The sequence below is a fragment of the Nicotiana tomentosiformis genome, chromosome 11, assembly GCF_000390325.3.
Source record: "Nicotiana tomentosiformis chromosome 11, ASM39032v3, whole genome shotgun sequence".
Lineage (NCBI taxonomy): Eukaryota > Viridiplantae > Streptophyta > Magnoliopsida > Solanales > Solanaceae > Nicotiana > Nicotiana tomentosiformis.
Genome location: NC_090822.1, coordinates 89,209,791 through 89,227,111, shown reverse-complemented (window position 1 = coordinate 89,227,111; position 17,321 = coordinate 89,209,791). Strand labels below are relative to the sequence as shown.

Genomic DNA, 17,321 nt, shown 5'->3' with positions numbered 1-17,321 from the left:
TGAGGCAGGTGCATCTGGTAGTCTTACCGGCGTGCACCCTCGATACATCTAGGCCTAGTGGTGAGCTGCTCTTCTAAGTCCGTTCGGCAGCACTCGGAGTCTCTCTTTTGCATTACTTTCTGTCTACTCTATTTCAAACAATAGTTTAGTATTTTTGTATATTCTATTAGTAGCTCATATACTTGTGATACCGGGTCTTGGAATTATACTAGTAGACATTTGATGACTTTTGAGTAATTAATTCACCATATTTGCTCTCAAATTAGCTTCACTTTATTTTATTAAAATTTTCACCTCTTGCTTATTTAATAAATAAGGAAAAATCAACCATTTCGAAATTGTTAAAAAGAATAAACACATGGCTAGTTCACCGGTGGCTTGCCAAGCGGCGACGTTAGACGCCATCACGGCCTACAAAAGAAATTGGGTCGTGACAACATGGTATCAGAGCACTAGGTTCACGTAGGTCTCACAAGTTATGAGCATGCCTAATAGAATCTTCGATCGATGCGGAGATGTCCGTACTTATCTTCAAGAGGCTATAAGATATTAGGAAACTACTCTTTCTTCATCTCTTATCGTGCAATTGATGTTGTACTAAGTATCTTTCTCTTCTTCTCTCACAGATGGTGAGATCGCGCGCGACAGATGTACCCGATCATGGATGAGCTGCTCCCCATGTTGCTAGAGGCCGAGGCAGGCCCCCAGCATGTGGTAGAGGACGTCTCAGAGTTGCCCCAGTTGTGCCACCAGTGGATCTAGTAGAGGACGTCTTAGAGATAAGTCATCCATGCAAGAAAAGTATATAAGCCATATTCGAACAATAGTAAAAGATATAGTCCTTCTTTGCTTGTCCTTTTCTAAGTATTTTTTGTGGGTATCATTTAACTTTATATTTATTATCCATAAATCACATTTCTTTCTTTTGTTACGCAAAAGTTATTCAATTTTGTGTTCATTACCCAAAAATTATTTTTCTTTTTTTTGTTACACAAAAATCATTTACTATACTCTAGTTATAACATTAGTCACTTTAACCAAATTTTACAAACCTTACACCTTAAAAGTCTATTATGACCTTGACATTATAAATCTTCTCATTTATGCAATACTTTCTATATATATATATACTTTTACCTAAGTATTTTAGTTATAATTAAAATAACTTAATATTATTTTATTTATTATTTTATAATATATTCGTACATTTAATATTTTCTTTATATTAATTTTCAAGATATATAAGTAGAATTAATAAATTTATCGGTAACATTACTCTGAACAAATCTCAAGTCCACTTCCTTAATCATGCTTAATGAAATATTTTTAATGAAAATTATAAAATCAAAGCTCACTGATTTATCAACCAAGCCATACCCATTAATCCAATAAATAAAATACTTACATTTAGTACAATGACACATCATATTAATACTTTACTATAAATAATATTAACATATAAACCTTTAAAAACTTAATTAAACACAAATATCTTTGAAATATTTTCTAAAATTCTTATAACTATAAAAAACTATCATTTGTTAAACAAATCTATTTTTTTATTTCAAATAAATATTAATAAATAAATATTTCTATTGTGTTTTATATTTAAAAATGTTAATGTTTGAATATGATTAAACAAATTGAGTGCCATAGAAAAGTTAAATGTATGGATATATTCAGTGGCAGACTCGGGATTTTATGCAAATGGGTTCAATATTGGAAGTACATAACTTTAGTCGTAAAATAGTAGTTGTCAAGTAGGTTCAAATAATATATTTATAAAAAATTTAGACAACGTTAATCATAATTTATACATATACACAGTATTATTTTTTGGTGAAACAGGTTCAGTTGAACACGCTAGCCACCCCGTTGGTTCCGTCACTGGATATATTATAAAAATAATAAATAAAATAATATAAAGTTATTTTAATTATAAGTAAAATACCTAGGTAAAAATATACTATATAGTATATAGTATATATAAGATGTTATATAAATGAAAGAATTTATAATATCAAGGGCATAATAGACTTTTCAAGTAAAAGTATTACAAAATGTGGCCAATGTGACTTTGTGATAAATAGAGCAAAGTAAAATATTTTTTGTGTAACAAAAGAAAGAAAAGTGACTTGTGAGTAATGAACACAAAGTTGAATGATTTTTATGTAACAAAAAGAAGAAAAATAACTTGTGTGTGATGAACACAAAGTTGAACGATCACTCATAAAAATTCCTCTCATTTTCTATAGTTTATGTATTACAATCTATAAGTATTATAGTGTGGTTGTAAATTAGCATATAAAAAAAATAACCGGGATTGGGTTAGAAGCTCGGCTAAGGGTGCGGTCGTACCCAATAAATTTTGTTGAAATAATATACAATTTCAATAACAATAATAAATTCAGTATAATTTCAAAAATAAGAATCTGGATAGTATATTTGTGTTAAGAATTTATTAATATATATATATATATATATTGAAAGTAAACTCCAATTATTAGCACGTAAAATCCAAAACAACTAAAGAAATCTTGGGCCGGGCTCTGAAAATTAGTGCAAATTACCACCCACAACAACCAATTGGTTGGAAAGAATAATATGGTCATGAGTCGGGGACGTAGAGGCGAAATCAATATTTTCATTAAATGGAGTCACAATATAAAAAATAAATTTATCAAAAATTAATGGATGTTATTATATATATATATATATATATCGAACTAAATATTATAATTTTTTGAATAAAGAAGTATACTAGCCAGAGAGAGACTAGAGATTTCATTTGCTAAGAACCAACAATGAGTTTTCCAAAGGAGATAGGTGATAGTTCCTCAAACACTATGCCCAAGACTGAGGCGGAGAAAAAAGATGAAACTGTTTCAGGTCAAGATCAAGTCAGGCGAGCTCAACTCAAGATGCAATTTCATGGCATAAGAAAGGGAGATCATGAAACTATAGAGGTCTATGTCAAATTATTGTTAATTCTGTGAACCTTGCCCCATCATGTTCTAGTCTCGATCAGTCGTACGAGGGGCAAGCCCAGTTTTGACTGTATACAAATAGTCCCCTCGTTTCTCGGAGAGGAGATGATGAGAAACGATATGATAAGAGGAGAGGATCTTGCTCGGTCTCAATCTTGGCTGATCTCGATCTTGCTCGATCTTTGGGTCACGAGCTCGGCTATCTAACTTTGCACCATGGTTCGATATAACACGGGTTTGAACCTTGCCATATCATGTTCTAGTCTCGACTCTCGATCAGTCATATGAGGGGCAAGTCCGGTTTTGACCGTATACAGATTGTCCCCTCGTTTCTCGGAGAGGAGATGATGAGAAACGATATGAATTTCTGAGCTTCGTCTCGACGGGTAATGACGTAAACGATGAACGTCATTGGTACACCCGATCATGACATAAGCAACAACTTTAAATGTCCCGTTGGTCCAATTATCATGGTATTAAATGCTTGTCAGTCGTTGGTCGGCCACTACTGGTTCTGAACTGTCACCAGCAAGCTATAAGTACCCTAACTTTTTCTCATTCAAACTTTTACGTTCAAAGCTCTTCCTACTCTTGCTTTATCTTCAAAAATCCCTTTGCTTACAACTTTAGCACCCAAATTTCTTGAGTTCTCATCAATCCGCATACTATCTTAAATCTCTTTTCTCCTGTTCTTCAATGGCGAAAACTTCTAAGATCGTACCGCAGAAAGAGGTTGCTTCTTCATCACGGCCCGACAGCGATGAGGCTGCAGCGGAACCCCACCCTGAGGAATTCATTCCGGCAGGGTGCCCGACTGTTACTAATTTTAGGGTCGAAAAGACCTCCATGGTAACGGGCCGATGTGAGCCGGTCTCGAGGTACATATGCACAATCACCGAAAAACTCCTCGCTATGGTTAAACATGACTGCAACTAGGTTAATAAGCATGTGGTGGTTCCTTCGCCCGAGGAATCGATCACTACCCACGTGGAGGGGTTTCTAAGTGTTTACACGTACCCCTTTACGTTGGGTCCCTTAGACCCCATCATCATTGCCTTTTGCAAGAGGAATGATGTGACTCTCGGCTAGATCCACCCCTCCTTCCGAAAAATAGTAATTCTCCTTCGATTTTTTGTAAACAAAATTGAAGGATGTCCCTTTACCCCCGACCACCTTATGAGCCTCTACAGTCCCCGACTCTATCGAGGGGGGATGATCAAGCTTGCTCGCCGAGCCAGTAAGGCCCCGTTATCGAGTATAGATGAAGGTCGGGACTGAGGTTGGATGGGCCGATTTGTTCGAGTAAGGACTTCGGACCTGATCCCCGCTGAAGATATGCCATTTCTCGAAAAATGGAACATGAAACATAAGTAGTACTTTGCTTTGAAGGTTTAATCTCATCGTTTTTCTTCTTATTTCTTTCTTCATTGATATTTTTTGTTGTCGCAGTTGTACCCCAGATGCCGAACCCAATTTCGGAACTTAAAAAATGGGTCGAAGGCCTTGTGTTATAGAGGTCGTACTCAGAGCGCGCTTGGATGGAGTTATCGAATGGTCGATGGGAGGCCCGCAATCATGGTGAGTTTCTTTCTTAGAACGGTGATCGTTCGGGATTTTTCTCGAACTTACTCACCTTTTTCCTTTATAGGCCTCAGAAAGGATGTTGCAATGAAGCCCTCATATGGTGACGAAGAAGTCTTTCCCCACCCTTCTGCTCCGAAGCAGACCAAAGAGAAAAGGAGGAAAAGGGCTATGTGTTTCCCACGCTCAGAAAAGAAAAGATCGGTGAGGAGATCTCGCAAGCCCAAGAGGGACACCATTGTTATGTCTTCGGATTCAATCCGTCGATTAAGGGATGAATACGAAGAAGACGAGGAAGATAATTTCAAATTGGTGGCCCATATGCAGGCCAGCGTCACCGTATAAGAAGTTCTCGAGTCGGCGAGCGCTAAAGTTGAAGCATCCCGACATGAGGAGGTTGGTGATGGAGCTCTGCTTGAAGCTTCCGGGCCAGAAAGGGGTCGACCCCATTCCACCCCAAGCTAAGGGGGTCGAGAGAGAGAGCAGGGAAGGCACCTCAATAGACGAACTTGGAACGGTCGACCTCAGCGGGTCTCCTCAGATTTTGGATGCCATGATCCGTGAGGTAGGAATGTTGAGTCCTCATGGGGTGACCGATATCCACGGCTTCTTGGATGGGGTTGAGTCCGTTGCTTTGGAAGACATCACCGGGCTCAATGACCTTCCGATATCAAGGAAGGAATCGTCGCCGAGTGCCACTGGTCTATTCAATGGAGCCCGACAAGTATTAAATCGGGTAAATTTGGCGTGCCTTTTCTTTCTCAAATATTCTAACTTTTAAAGTTGTAAATAACCACAACATCTTCCCTTATGCTTGTAGGCTTCGGTACTGCATCACGAGGCTTTCCCTGATATCGGGAGGAATTGACTCATCATGAAGCCGAGGTCCGGGACCTCACTAAGAAAAGTGACACCTACAAGCTTCTCAGTGAGAAGCTTCAGGCCGATTTAGTAACGGCTCGAGACGAGCATGCTGAGATGGCCGAGCAGGTATTCCGAGTACTTCATGATAGTGAAAATGAATTGGAGATAGTAACTAACAATCTGATCCTGCAAGTTCGTCAGAGTCTCAAACAGATCGGGAATCTTCAGAAACAAGTAGATACAATACAAGCCGAGGCTGAAGAGTTCAAAAAGAATATGGACATCTTAGCCTAAAAAAAGGAAACCGTCCAAACACAACTGAAGTCGGCCGAGACCCATCTCTAAGCTGCAAAAGAGAAAGTCTCGGTGCAGGTCGAGAAAATCAAAGAGCTTCAATCTCGATTGGACTTGGTTGTTTCTGATAAGGCAAACTTGGATAGCGAACTCGAAGTGGCCAGATTTGAGGTTATCGTGGCTAACACCAAAGCTGATGCCATAGTGGATCAATTTAATGTTGATGTCGAGGACATCCAGGCGGAGGCTAAGAGCATGGTGGATCATGCAAAATGTCAAGCTCGAAGGGAAGCCTTGAGGGAGTTCATGCTCAGGGCTTCGATGTGATGGCCGAAATCGAGAACGCCAAAGTAGAGGAAAACAGGGCCCGGAAGCTGGCCCTTCGTGAGGAAGACTCTGATGGCTTAAGTGAATCCGAATATAGGGAAGATTCCGAAGATGGAGATGTTACCCCCGATGAAGACCAGGCCACTTAGGCCTTTACATTTTTGCTTTGTAAATTTTTGTGTTAGGCCAATCTGGTCTTTGTAAAAATTATTATTATTATTATTATATATATATATATATATATATATATATATATATATATATATATATATATATATATATATATATAGGCTTTTATTCCCGTTTCGGCTCTCAAATATTTGTATTCAAATTATTACTTGTATTCAAAATGTCAAAATGCCTTAGCGTGAAACAATGAGGTTGTATTTAAGGGTTCGATGTTATCGAAGATTTTTTCCCGAAAATATCTTAAGTTTATGGATTTGTCGAGGGTAGCCTTTAGAACCGGTTATGAAAATTTTTCTCTTTTTCGAAGGCCTATTTTTCATTACGGGTTTCAAACGTCTCCAAGCCGTGTTAAATTGGCCATAGCCTTTTAGTTCGGGAACTGCCCATTGGGCTTATTTTCCCGAGTCATACGGGCTTGCCCGAGATAACAGTCTCCGAGTGGAGTGGTCGTGGCCTTTAGAAACCGGGGAGTTGCCTAATAGGTCTTTTGCCCCCAAGGCCCGATGACTTGGGCTATTTGAGTTGGACGGCAGTCCCCAAGTGAGGGGATGATCGTTCGCATTCTAGTTATGTATTGCCCTTAGGCTTGTTATTTTCGAAAGTACGAAACTCTTTAAGGGGATGTAAAGAGGAAATCTTTTTAAAACATAAGATGGTTGCAAGGAAAGTACTTCTCTTTATTTTTTCGAGTCATCCGGGCTTGCCCGAGATAATAGTCCCCGAGTGGGGTGGTCGTGGCCTTTAGAAATCGGAGAGTTGCCTAATAGGTCTTTTGCCCCCGAGGCTCAATGACTTGGGCTATTTGAGTTGGACGGTAGTCCCCCGAGTGAGGGGGTGGTCGTTCGCATTCTGGTTATGTATTGCCCTTAGGCTTGTTATTTTCAAAAGTATGAAGCTCTTTAAGGGGATGTAAAGAGGAAACAATTTTAAAACATAAGATGATTGCAAGGAAAGTAATTCTCTTTATTCTTGATCGAAACAATCATAAATGCGTACATGTTTTATGCCGGGGCTCGAGCAATCTACATGGGCACGGTTCGTTTTGACCGTTTGACCCTTACAATAAATCCTTTCTATCGAGACTCTCCCTTAATGAAGTAGTTTCCTCGCTAGAGTTGATATACGAAAACAATGCATATCCGAGGGTAGCACCCCAGTATTCGAGGTTGATTGTAAAGGAACCTCGAATATTGTTGAGCTGATCTTCGGTGTCGATTTATAATCGGGCTTAATTCTAAGTTAGCACAATTCATTGTTGCCTCGTTAAAAACCTCGGCAAAAAATCCATTTGAGACAAAACCGGTCTAAGGGAAAAAGAGTGCAACACGTTCTTTCAGACCAAAAGAATTTATGTCGCTCGCTGAAAAATCCATCGTCGTTTCTTGTTGACCACCTGCAAGTGTTATTCTGAAATAAAAAGGAAATGGGAAGGGATCGTACCTTAGCAGTAATACCGGTTTAGGTGAGATATGTTCCAATTGCTCGGTAGTTGCTCTCCATCCATTGTTCCGGGCTTGTAGGACCTTTTTCCTGTAACCTTGAGAATTTGGTATGGTTCTTCCCAATTCGGACCTAATTTCCCTTCATTTGGATTTCTGATGTTGAGGGTGACTTTCCTTAGCACTAAGTTCCCGACGTTGAAATATCGAAGATTGACTCTTCGATTGTAATATCTCTCGATCTGTTGCTTTTGGGCGGCTAATCGGAAGAGGACGACTTCATGCCTTTCATCCAAGAGTTCAAGGTTAGTATTCATAGCCTCTTCATTTGATTCCTTTGTTGCATATTGGAACCGGATAATCTCCTTTCTGACTTCGACCGGTATTAGAGCTTCGACGCCATAAGCTAACGAGAATGGGGTAGCCCCAATACTGGATTTCGAGGTTGTGCGGTACGCCCAAAGAACTTCGAGCAAAATTTCCCTTCACTTTCCTTTGGCGCTGGCTAGCCTCTTCTTAAGATTTTGGATGATGGTTTTGTTGGTCGATTCGGCTTGCCCGTTCCCTCTAGGATGATAAGGTGTTGATAGAATTCTTTTGATCTTATGTTCTTCGAAGAATTTGGTTACTTTGCTGCCGATGAACTTTTTTCCGTTATCACACACAATTCCGGATGGCATCCCGAATCCACATATGATGTGATCCCAAATAAAGTCGATGACTTCCTTCGCCCTAGCTTTTTCGAAAGCCTGTGCTTCAACCCACTTTGAAAAATAGCCAGTCAAAATAAAATATATTGAGCTTTACCTAGTGCCCATGGAAGTGGGCCAACGATATCCATTCTCCACTTCATGAATGGCCATGGTGACAAGACCGAATGAAGTAGTTCCCCGAGTTGGTTAATCATCGGTGCGTGTCTTTGGCATTTGTCACATTTTAGAACGAACTCTTTCGTATCTTTTTGCATGTCTATCCAATAATAGCCGGCTCTGATTACCTTTTGAATCAATGATTTGGCACCGGAATAATTTCCGCAAGAGACCCCGTGAACTTCCCTCAGGACATACTCGGTGTCTCCTGATCCCAGACATATTGCTAGTGGACCATCGAACATTCTTCTGATTAAGGTTCCGTCTTCGAATAAGGTGAATCATGCTACATTCGTGCGCAGGGCCCTCGATTCTTTTGGATCTGAGGGAAGCTTTCCGGTTTTCAAATACTCTATGTATTTATTTCTCCAATCCCAGGTCAAGCTTGTGGAGTTTATCTTGGCATGTCCTTCTTCGACTACTGACCTCGTGAGTGGCACGACGGCCCCCGAATTGAGCTTGTTGTCCTCGACCGATGATCCTAAGTTTGTGAGGGCATCAGCCTCACTATTCTGATCTCGAGGCACATCCACTCCTTAAATCGGTGCAAAGTGATTTGTAACGTGTCTAGGTATCTTTGCATTCATTCTTCCCTAACTTCGAAGGTTCCGTTAACCTGATTCACCACGAGGAGGGAGTCATATTTGGCTTCGATCACTTCCGCTCCTAAGCCTTTGGCTAGTTCGAGACCTGCAATCATGGCCTCATATTTGGCCTCGTTGTTAGTCAATTTCACAGTTCTAATAGATTGTCTAACCATGTTGCATATGGGTGATTTTAGTACAATGCCAAGTCCGGACCCTTTTGAGTTCGAAGCACCATCAGTAAAGAGGGTCCAGATTCCCGAGAATGTACCCAAGTTTACCAACAGCTCTCTTTCAACCTCGGGTACTAGGGCCGGTATGAAGTTAGCCGCAAAGTCTGCCAAACTTTGAGACTTAATGGTTGTTCGGGGTCGATATTCGATATCATACCCGCTGATTTCTACGGCCCATTTTGCCAACCGCCATGAAAGCTTGGGTTTATGCATAATATTTCGAAGTGGATAAGTTGTTACAACATATATGGGATGACATTCGAAGTACGGTTTTAGTTTCCTAGAGGCTCTTATCAAAGCGAGTGCTAACTTTTCTAGGAGGGGATACCTAGCTTCGGCCTCACCCAAGATCCGGCTAACGTAATAAATTGGAAATTGTGTACCTCGTTTTTTCCGGACCAGGACACCACTTACCGCTATCTCTGATACTGCCAAATATAAGTACAGATGTTCGTCTGCCCTCGGCGTGTGAAGCAGCGGCGAGCTCGATAAGTAACGTTTAAGCTCTTCCAAGGCCTGTTGGCATTCCGGGGTCTATGTGAAGTTAATTTTCTTCTTCAGCAACGAGAAGAATCGATGGCTCTTATCGGAGGACCTCAGGATGAAACGCCCCAGGGCGGCTATGCGCCCGGTAGGGGTGTCAATGGATATTCGAAAACCGACTAAACCGACTGAATCGTACCGCACTAAACCGGTTAGAAATAGTACTCCCTCCTTAAATTTATCTTAGGACTTTATCTTATGTAACGGTGTTTGAGTGCAAAGAATTTTTTTTTTCACATGTCAAAAATATTTTTAAGATGAGTGATTTTAAAAATGGCATGATATATTTAGCTATAAAATGTGTTATTAAGAAAAATAACACATTGTAGTAATTTCTTGTTTTGTTGGAGGCCAAATTTCTGATTCAGGAAAGAGGTAGTACTTTTTATTTGTAATGGGTTTTTGGAGTTAATGGTAATTTAACAATGGTTACCAAAAAAATAAATAAAAAGGATCAAAACTAAAAATTTCTGCATATGTAAATTGTTATTTTTCGTTACATAGTAAAAAATAAAGTGTAATATAGATGAAGTTACGACAATAACTAAGCAAAAACAGATTGACAGTGTACGAGTATAAAGTATAAAAGGACATGCAGAGAATGGGGATTGGACAATGACATTTAATACTATTATGCATTTTATTTTAATAAATTAAAATAGTACGATGAGATGACAATTTATTATCGTTCGTTATTGGCTGGCATGCACCGACGACAAATTGAAACGGATTCTAAAATAAAGAATTTAAAACTAAATTATTTTTAAATTTTAAAAAGTATCATTTAATTGAAACGGAGGGAGTACTATTTATTTTGTTACATACTAAAAAAAAAATACTCCTGTAATATAGATGAAGTTATTACAATAACTTAGCAAAAAAAGATGGGTAGTGTACGAGTATAAAAGGACATGCAGAAAATGAGATTGAATAATGACAACAACGACCGGCAAAGTTTCACGACGGGATATAAAAAGAATAATGTGTACTTAAATCTTATCTCTTTCGAATAAAGAGATTGTTTTTCAATTCAAAAAGACGAAAAGAGAGGAGATTGTACAATGACATTTAGTATTATGTATTTTTTATTTTTTAATCAACTAAAATAGTACGATGAGAGGGCAATTTATTGTCCATTACTTGCTGGCCTGCACTGAGGACTAAATTGGTTGGTGGATGAAAAGGTCGACCAAAAAAGAAAATCGAGAAGCACAGAGAATATCTACTTTTGCCGTGCACAGAATTTTATTTGCGTGTGATGTTGTCTTTGCTCTCAGTTCTATTACTTTGACACTATCACTGTATTAGCAAGAATTGATTAGATTCCCTGAAATATCATTTTCTCTTTTTAACTAGGCAAGCGCGATAATAATAATGAGTAAATGAGAGCAGGACTTCGCCTGTTGAGCTTCACCTCCCACGATCAACCACCCATAAGGGAAAATAATCAAATTAAATTTCTATTATATAGAAGAGGCAAGTGAGGTCGACCAAGGGCATAAATCTAATTTCGCTAACCGGACTTGCCTCTCGTATGACTGATCGAAACTAGAACATGATAGGGCAAGGTTCAAACCCGTGTTATATCGAACCATGGTGCGAAGTTAGATTACCGAGCTCATGAACAATAGATCGAGCAAGATCGAGATCGGCCAAGAGCGAGACCGAGCAAGATAGAGATCGAACGAGACCAAGAGAAGCTTACCGAGCCAAACAACGGAAAGCCGAAATATCCACAATCGGACGAGGATCGCAGCGGAAATCCCGGCACGTATCAAGAAGAGACCGATTAATTAGCCTATCATGAGATTCCTTACTGTATTTAGATTGTATCAAGAGTAGGACTCTCCTATTATATAAAGGGGGTCTGATCATTTGTAAGACTCATCATATTCACGCAATACAAAGCAATATACTGCCTTCTTCTAACTTCCAATATCTTGCTACTATGTTCTCATATCAGTTGAATCTTCACTTGATTTGAGGATGATCGAACCTGAGGGACAAGGCTATTCGATTCGTTTGGTTTGCATGTGTTTCTTTCACAATCAATATATATATATATATATATATATATATATATATATATATTCACATATAAACCGCATATAAATTCAATTGTTATCCGTTTTTAGGGTAAACAGTTTGGCGTCCATCGTGGGGCTAAGGATAGTAGTGATTGCCTGGTACTAACTTTCGTAACACACACTATTTTTACACTTGTTCTTGTGAGTATCTTTGATTCTACGCTAAAATACAAAAATGTCAAACTCTCAATCAGCATCTCAACATGTTGACAACGAGTTCGGTCAACAAGGTAAAAATAACAACATAGCACCCAATAACGAGATGCCGCCTGCTAATCCCGCTGGAATTCCGATCGCAGATCCGATCGACGCTAATTCGCATGTGGCTGTCGATGCAAATTTTCCTACTGACCCCAAAAATAGCGTTCGTGGTGAAGCCCGATCAGTAACTCGGAACACAAAAAATGTTGAAGGAGAAGGGAACAACCTATGAATGATCTTCGAAATGTTGCAAGCTCAACAGGCGGCAATAGCTCAATTATAGAACCAAAGTCGCACGCCAAGCAGGGCTAAGCCCGATCCTCCCCGGGAAGTCACTCGCCGGGATGAATCGGTCAAAGATAGGTCAAACGAGCGTGAATCGTGGACTAGCTCCAAAGTTATAAAGATGTTTGAGGAGCTGACAAAACGGATAGAATCAGGGGAGAGGATGATCGAGGCTAACGATAAAAAGGTGGAAACTTATAATTCCAGGGTAGACCAAATCCCAAGAGCACCTCTGATATTGAAGGGCCTGGATTCCATGAAGTTCGTACAAAAACCCTTTCCTCCGAGTGTGGCTCCGAAGCCGATCCCAATTTTTTTTTACATGCCTGAGATTCCTAAGCACAACGGAACGACTAACCCAAACGAGCATGTCACCTCTTACACATGTGCAATTGAAGGGAATTATCTAGAGGACGATGAAATCGAATCCGTGTTACTAAAGAAATTCGGGGAGACTCTATCAAAGGGAGCTATGATATGGTACCATAATTTACCACCTAACTCTATTGATTCTTTTGCAGATTCTTTCGTAAAGGCACACGCCGGAGACATTAAGGTCGAGACCCAGAAATCGGACCTTTTTAAGGTAAGACATGAGGACAACGAAATGCTCAGAGAATTCGTGTCTCGATTCCAAATGGAACGGATGGACCTACCACCGGTCGCCGACGATTGGGCAGTTCAAGCTTTCACCCAGGACTCAATGTTTGAAGCTCGGTGGCTTCGCAGCAGTTGAAGTAGAATTTGATAGAATACCCGACTGTCACTTATGCCTATGTACATAATCGGTACCAATCGAAGATCAGGGTCGAAGATGACCAACTCAGGACTCTTTCCGGGTCCGTTTATCCTATCAGATCCATCGACAAAATTAAGAGGGATATCGATCGAGAACCACAGTCGAACAAGGATCGATACCAGCCGTATAATGGAGATCGTAGGGGCAACAGACCTGGACGCAATCCTGTACGAGGTGAAAGGAGAAATTATCGAGGCCAGAACTCTCGAGGGCTCATGAGCAAGAATGGTTTCGACAGGCATACCAGACCTAAAGAAGCACCACGGTTGTGAGAATATAACTTCAATGTCGATGCATCCGCCATCGTATCGGCTATCGGACGCATCAAAGATACTAAATGGCCTCGACCTCTACAAACTGATCCAACACAAAGGGATCCCAACCAAATATACAAATATTATGGCACACATGGCCACATAACGGAGGATTATCGACAATTGAGAGAAGAAATAGCCCGGTTATTCAACGACGGGCATCTTCGAGAATTTTTGAGCAACAAAGCTAAGAATCATTTCAGAAACAGGGTTTCCAAGAAACAGAATGAACAAGATGATTCCCAGCACGTTATTCATATGATCATCGAAGGGGTCTATGTCCCTCGAGGTTCGATGATAAAGCGCACCAAAGTATCAATCACAATGAAAAAATGGACTCGAAATTACATACCAGAAGGAACTTTATCTTTCAATACTATCCAATCAAAGACAACACATGTCCACTTTACCAAATTGAATCTTTAGGTCTTTCAATCTTAAAGGGTAAACCAACAGCGAAGAATACCACCGGGCAGAACTAGCGAGATGAGTTTTCCATTAGAGAAAGGCGATAGTTTTCCATTGCAGGAAAAAGATGAAACGATTTCAGGTCAAGATCAAGTCAGGCGAGCTCAACTCAAGATGCAATTTCATGGCATAAGAAAGGGAGATCATGAAACTATAGAGGTCTATATCAAACAATTGAAGTCCACAGCCGATTCTTTAGCAGCGATTGACAGTCCCATACCAGATTCAGACTTGGTATTGCAACTTCTCGCCGGTTTACCATCTCAATACTTGCCCTTCCAAAAGACAATCTCATCTCAATTTCCTCTCCCTGCTTTTTCCGAGGCTTGTTCCATGCTTTACATGTACGAGACGTTATTGAAGGAGCAAACAAATCCAAACAGTAATAATTCATCGGAGGAGATAAAAGAGAAATTTGAAAAGATGCTTGCTATATTTAATACAGTAACAAGTGTGGCTTCAATGGCATGGGATCTTTGGAATGTATTTGGAACCTCAACGGCTAAAACAGTAAATACTGGAAACAAGAAATATACAAAAAGACCTAATGCAGGAAGGGGAAATTATCATAAGAGAGGCCCTTCTAATACCAGTTTCCGCAACTCTGCTCGGAAGTAATTCATCAAAGCTTCAATCCATATGTAGAATGTACTAAAAGATGGTGACCAATCAAGTCTTCGTGTTTTCACTGTTGTGTTCAACTTTTTCGGTTTGGATCTTTAGGTTTTTTGTTTTGTCTTTCATAGTGATTTCCCGTTTTATGTAAAAAAAAAAAAACCTGGACTGCTTATTTCTAAGGCTACTGAACATGTTCTTGAAGTTTAGCAGACTTCATTTCATTGTCGTTAATGTATTACTCTTCGGTCTTAAAATCTTCTAAATCGAAGAATGGCTTGATTGGATTTGAGTAGAGTTATCTTCTCCTTAGGTAAAAACACGAGAATTTGGATTTAGATCACGACATCATATATATCCATTATTTCTTGAACCTTCATTTTTTCAGTGACCATATTAGAGTATACCCAAGATTTAGATTAGAATGTGTGGTTAATTATATTGTATTTAAGTTTACAATATTGTTTTTGTTATTGATTTAAAATATAGACTATGAACCTATTTCCATATCCCGAGTATTTTAAATTTGACTATCTTTATTGAATTTTCTGATTTTGTCATTGAAATAGTATTAACTTCCCATATTTTCATGAAAATTAACGGAGCAACTTTAGAGTCATCAAAGACGATCAGTGTTCGAAGTAAAATTTTGAGTTGAGAACGAAATTTCTATACAATCAATAATTGGTCAATTCCCCGGTATTCATTGAAGACTTAGCACGTACCCTGCTAATTCTTTTTCTAATACTAAGGCCGCTGTACTTATTAGTAGGAAAAAGCCTTCACTTCAAAACAATCAATGAGGACCGGTGCCATCAGCTCTTCTTCTAACTATTGAAAGTGAAAGTTCAAGCTTTGAGGACAATTGGTAAGAGGCAACGTCATAATTAATTAGGGAGCATTTGGTAAAGTATTCTATTTAATTTATTTTTGATCATTTTTCTTTGCATTCATTCACTCAACCAACTTTCGTCTTTTTCAATCACATTAAAAGATTACCTCAAATCGAGTAACAAGTCAACGAGAGAGCTTCTTACACTTTCCGAGAACCTACATCTGATTGACTAGTCAGGAACTTTTAACGGAAAGACCAAGGAATAAGTTCGGAGACCACACCCGTTAATCCATACAAATTACTAGTACTATTTTATTATTTCAAAGTCAGTTTAAATATTTTCTACCAAATAAAGTATTTGATTTATTATTTCAATTTCAGCTAGCACAAATAGAAAATTTGAGTTGAAAAACATTTTAAGTGAAATACTAGTAATTTTCATTTATAAGATTTAATTCTTTTTTCAAAGTAAAATTCATGTCAAAATCTGAAATAACTTTTTTCAACTTATAATTTCGAACACTTTCATTTTCTTTTTGTAACTTTCAATCAAATACTAGTATTGTCCAAATATGTAGGTGTGTCTCTTGCTGCATGGGGCCTTTCAGAACTTGTCACAGCAGAGTCAGACATAGACTCTTAACTCTAGAAACTGTAAAGAATTACTAAGAAGATTATGAAAACAGGGTTAGAAGAATAATACTAGTACCACGAACAAAAACCGCGTGAGACTTTCTTGTTGCTAAACATATGAAATTATGCCATACATTATTTTGCTTATGCTCCCTTTTTTCCTATTTCAGTTGTTAATCAACTTACCAATTCACTTACTTATCACTCGTCTAAAAAAGAATTGTTTGTTGCGGACAATTTGTGAATAGAATAATAAATTATGGTGAGTAATAATTTCGCTGGGCCAATTATTCCAACCACCTTAGTAGAACAACCTATGACATTGGCCCCATACAGTTTCATTAAGAGACAAAAAGTTCCTGCAATAATGTTCACTGTTTGCTTCTTTCAAATAAGTAGTACTCTCTTTAACATATTTCTTCTTTTTTTTTTTGGCCATTTTGAAAAAAAAAAGTATCTTTTTTTTAATTTAAAATAATTTTGCTTAAACTTACCGTTCTATTCCTAATGAAAAAGTTCGTTCCTCCATTTACTGCTTATTATGTGCTCAATTGTTATTATGTTACTTGCTGGGGTGGTTGATTCGATTTCGGGGATGTTTCGTAATGAATTGGGATACTTAGTCCCAAGGTCGGAAGGCCGAGGATCGAAGCCACGATCGAGGCCATAGATCGAGTTTTTATAACCACACAAATATCTTAGGACCCCTTTTAACTTGTTTAGGACCACAAATTTCAAAAAAATTATTTTTTCTTAAATTTTTTGCTCAATTAAATAGGTTCACATAAATTGGAAAGACTATGTTTTTCTATATTGTGTCGAAAGACTTCCGAGGTCTTCTTTTTCTATTAATTGCGAAGCTCCAGTGCAATGCAATAATTAACCTAAAGTTGGTGGGGACTGCAATTGATGATCAAATCCATTAACAATTTTCCTTTTTCTCTTTGGGTTAGTGCTCTCTCAATTATTCCTCTGACTGCTTTATTGTTAACAATAAATACAATCTTTCCTTTTTCCTAACAAATTAATCAATAGCTTAAGCAATGATAATAACACATTTATCCCAATAAAACTTGGCGCTACCAACCCCGCTTTACTTTACTTTACTTTACTTTGTATGGTATTTCTCTTCCCAATTGCTTCGGTATAAAGGAACGTACACAGCCATATAAAT

The 17,321-nt window shown here is 38.6% G+C and overlaps 1 long non-coding RNA gene across 1 annotated transcript in view; it reads left to right on the top strand.

The window, feature by feature from the left end:
- Positions 1-14,971, top strand: part of LOC104103042 (uncharacterized) — a 171,396-nt gene extending 156,425 nt beyond the window's left edge. Inside the window, exon 2 of the long non-coding RNA XR_011411938.1 lies at positions 14,811-14,971. This is a non-coding gene — a long non-coding RNA (uncharacterized lncRNA). The remainder of the gene's footprint in view (positions 1-14,810) is intronic.
- Positions 14,972-17,321: the final 2,350 nt, after the last annotated feature.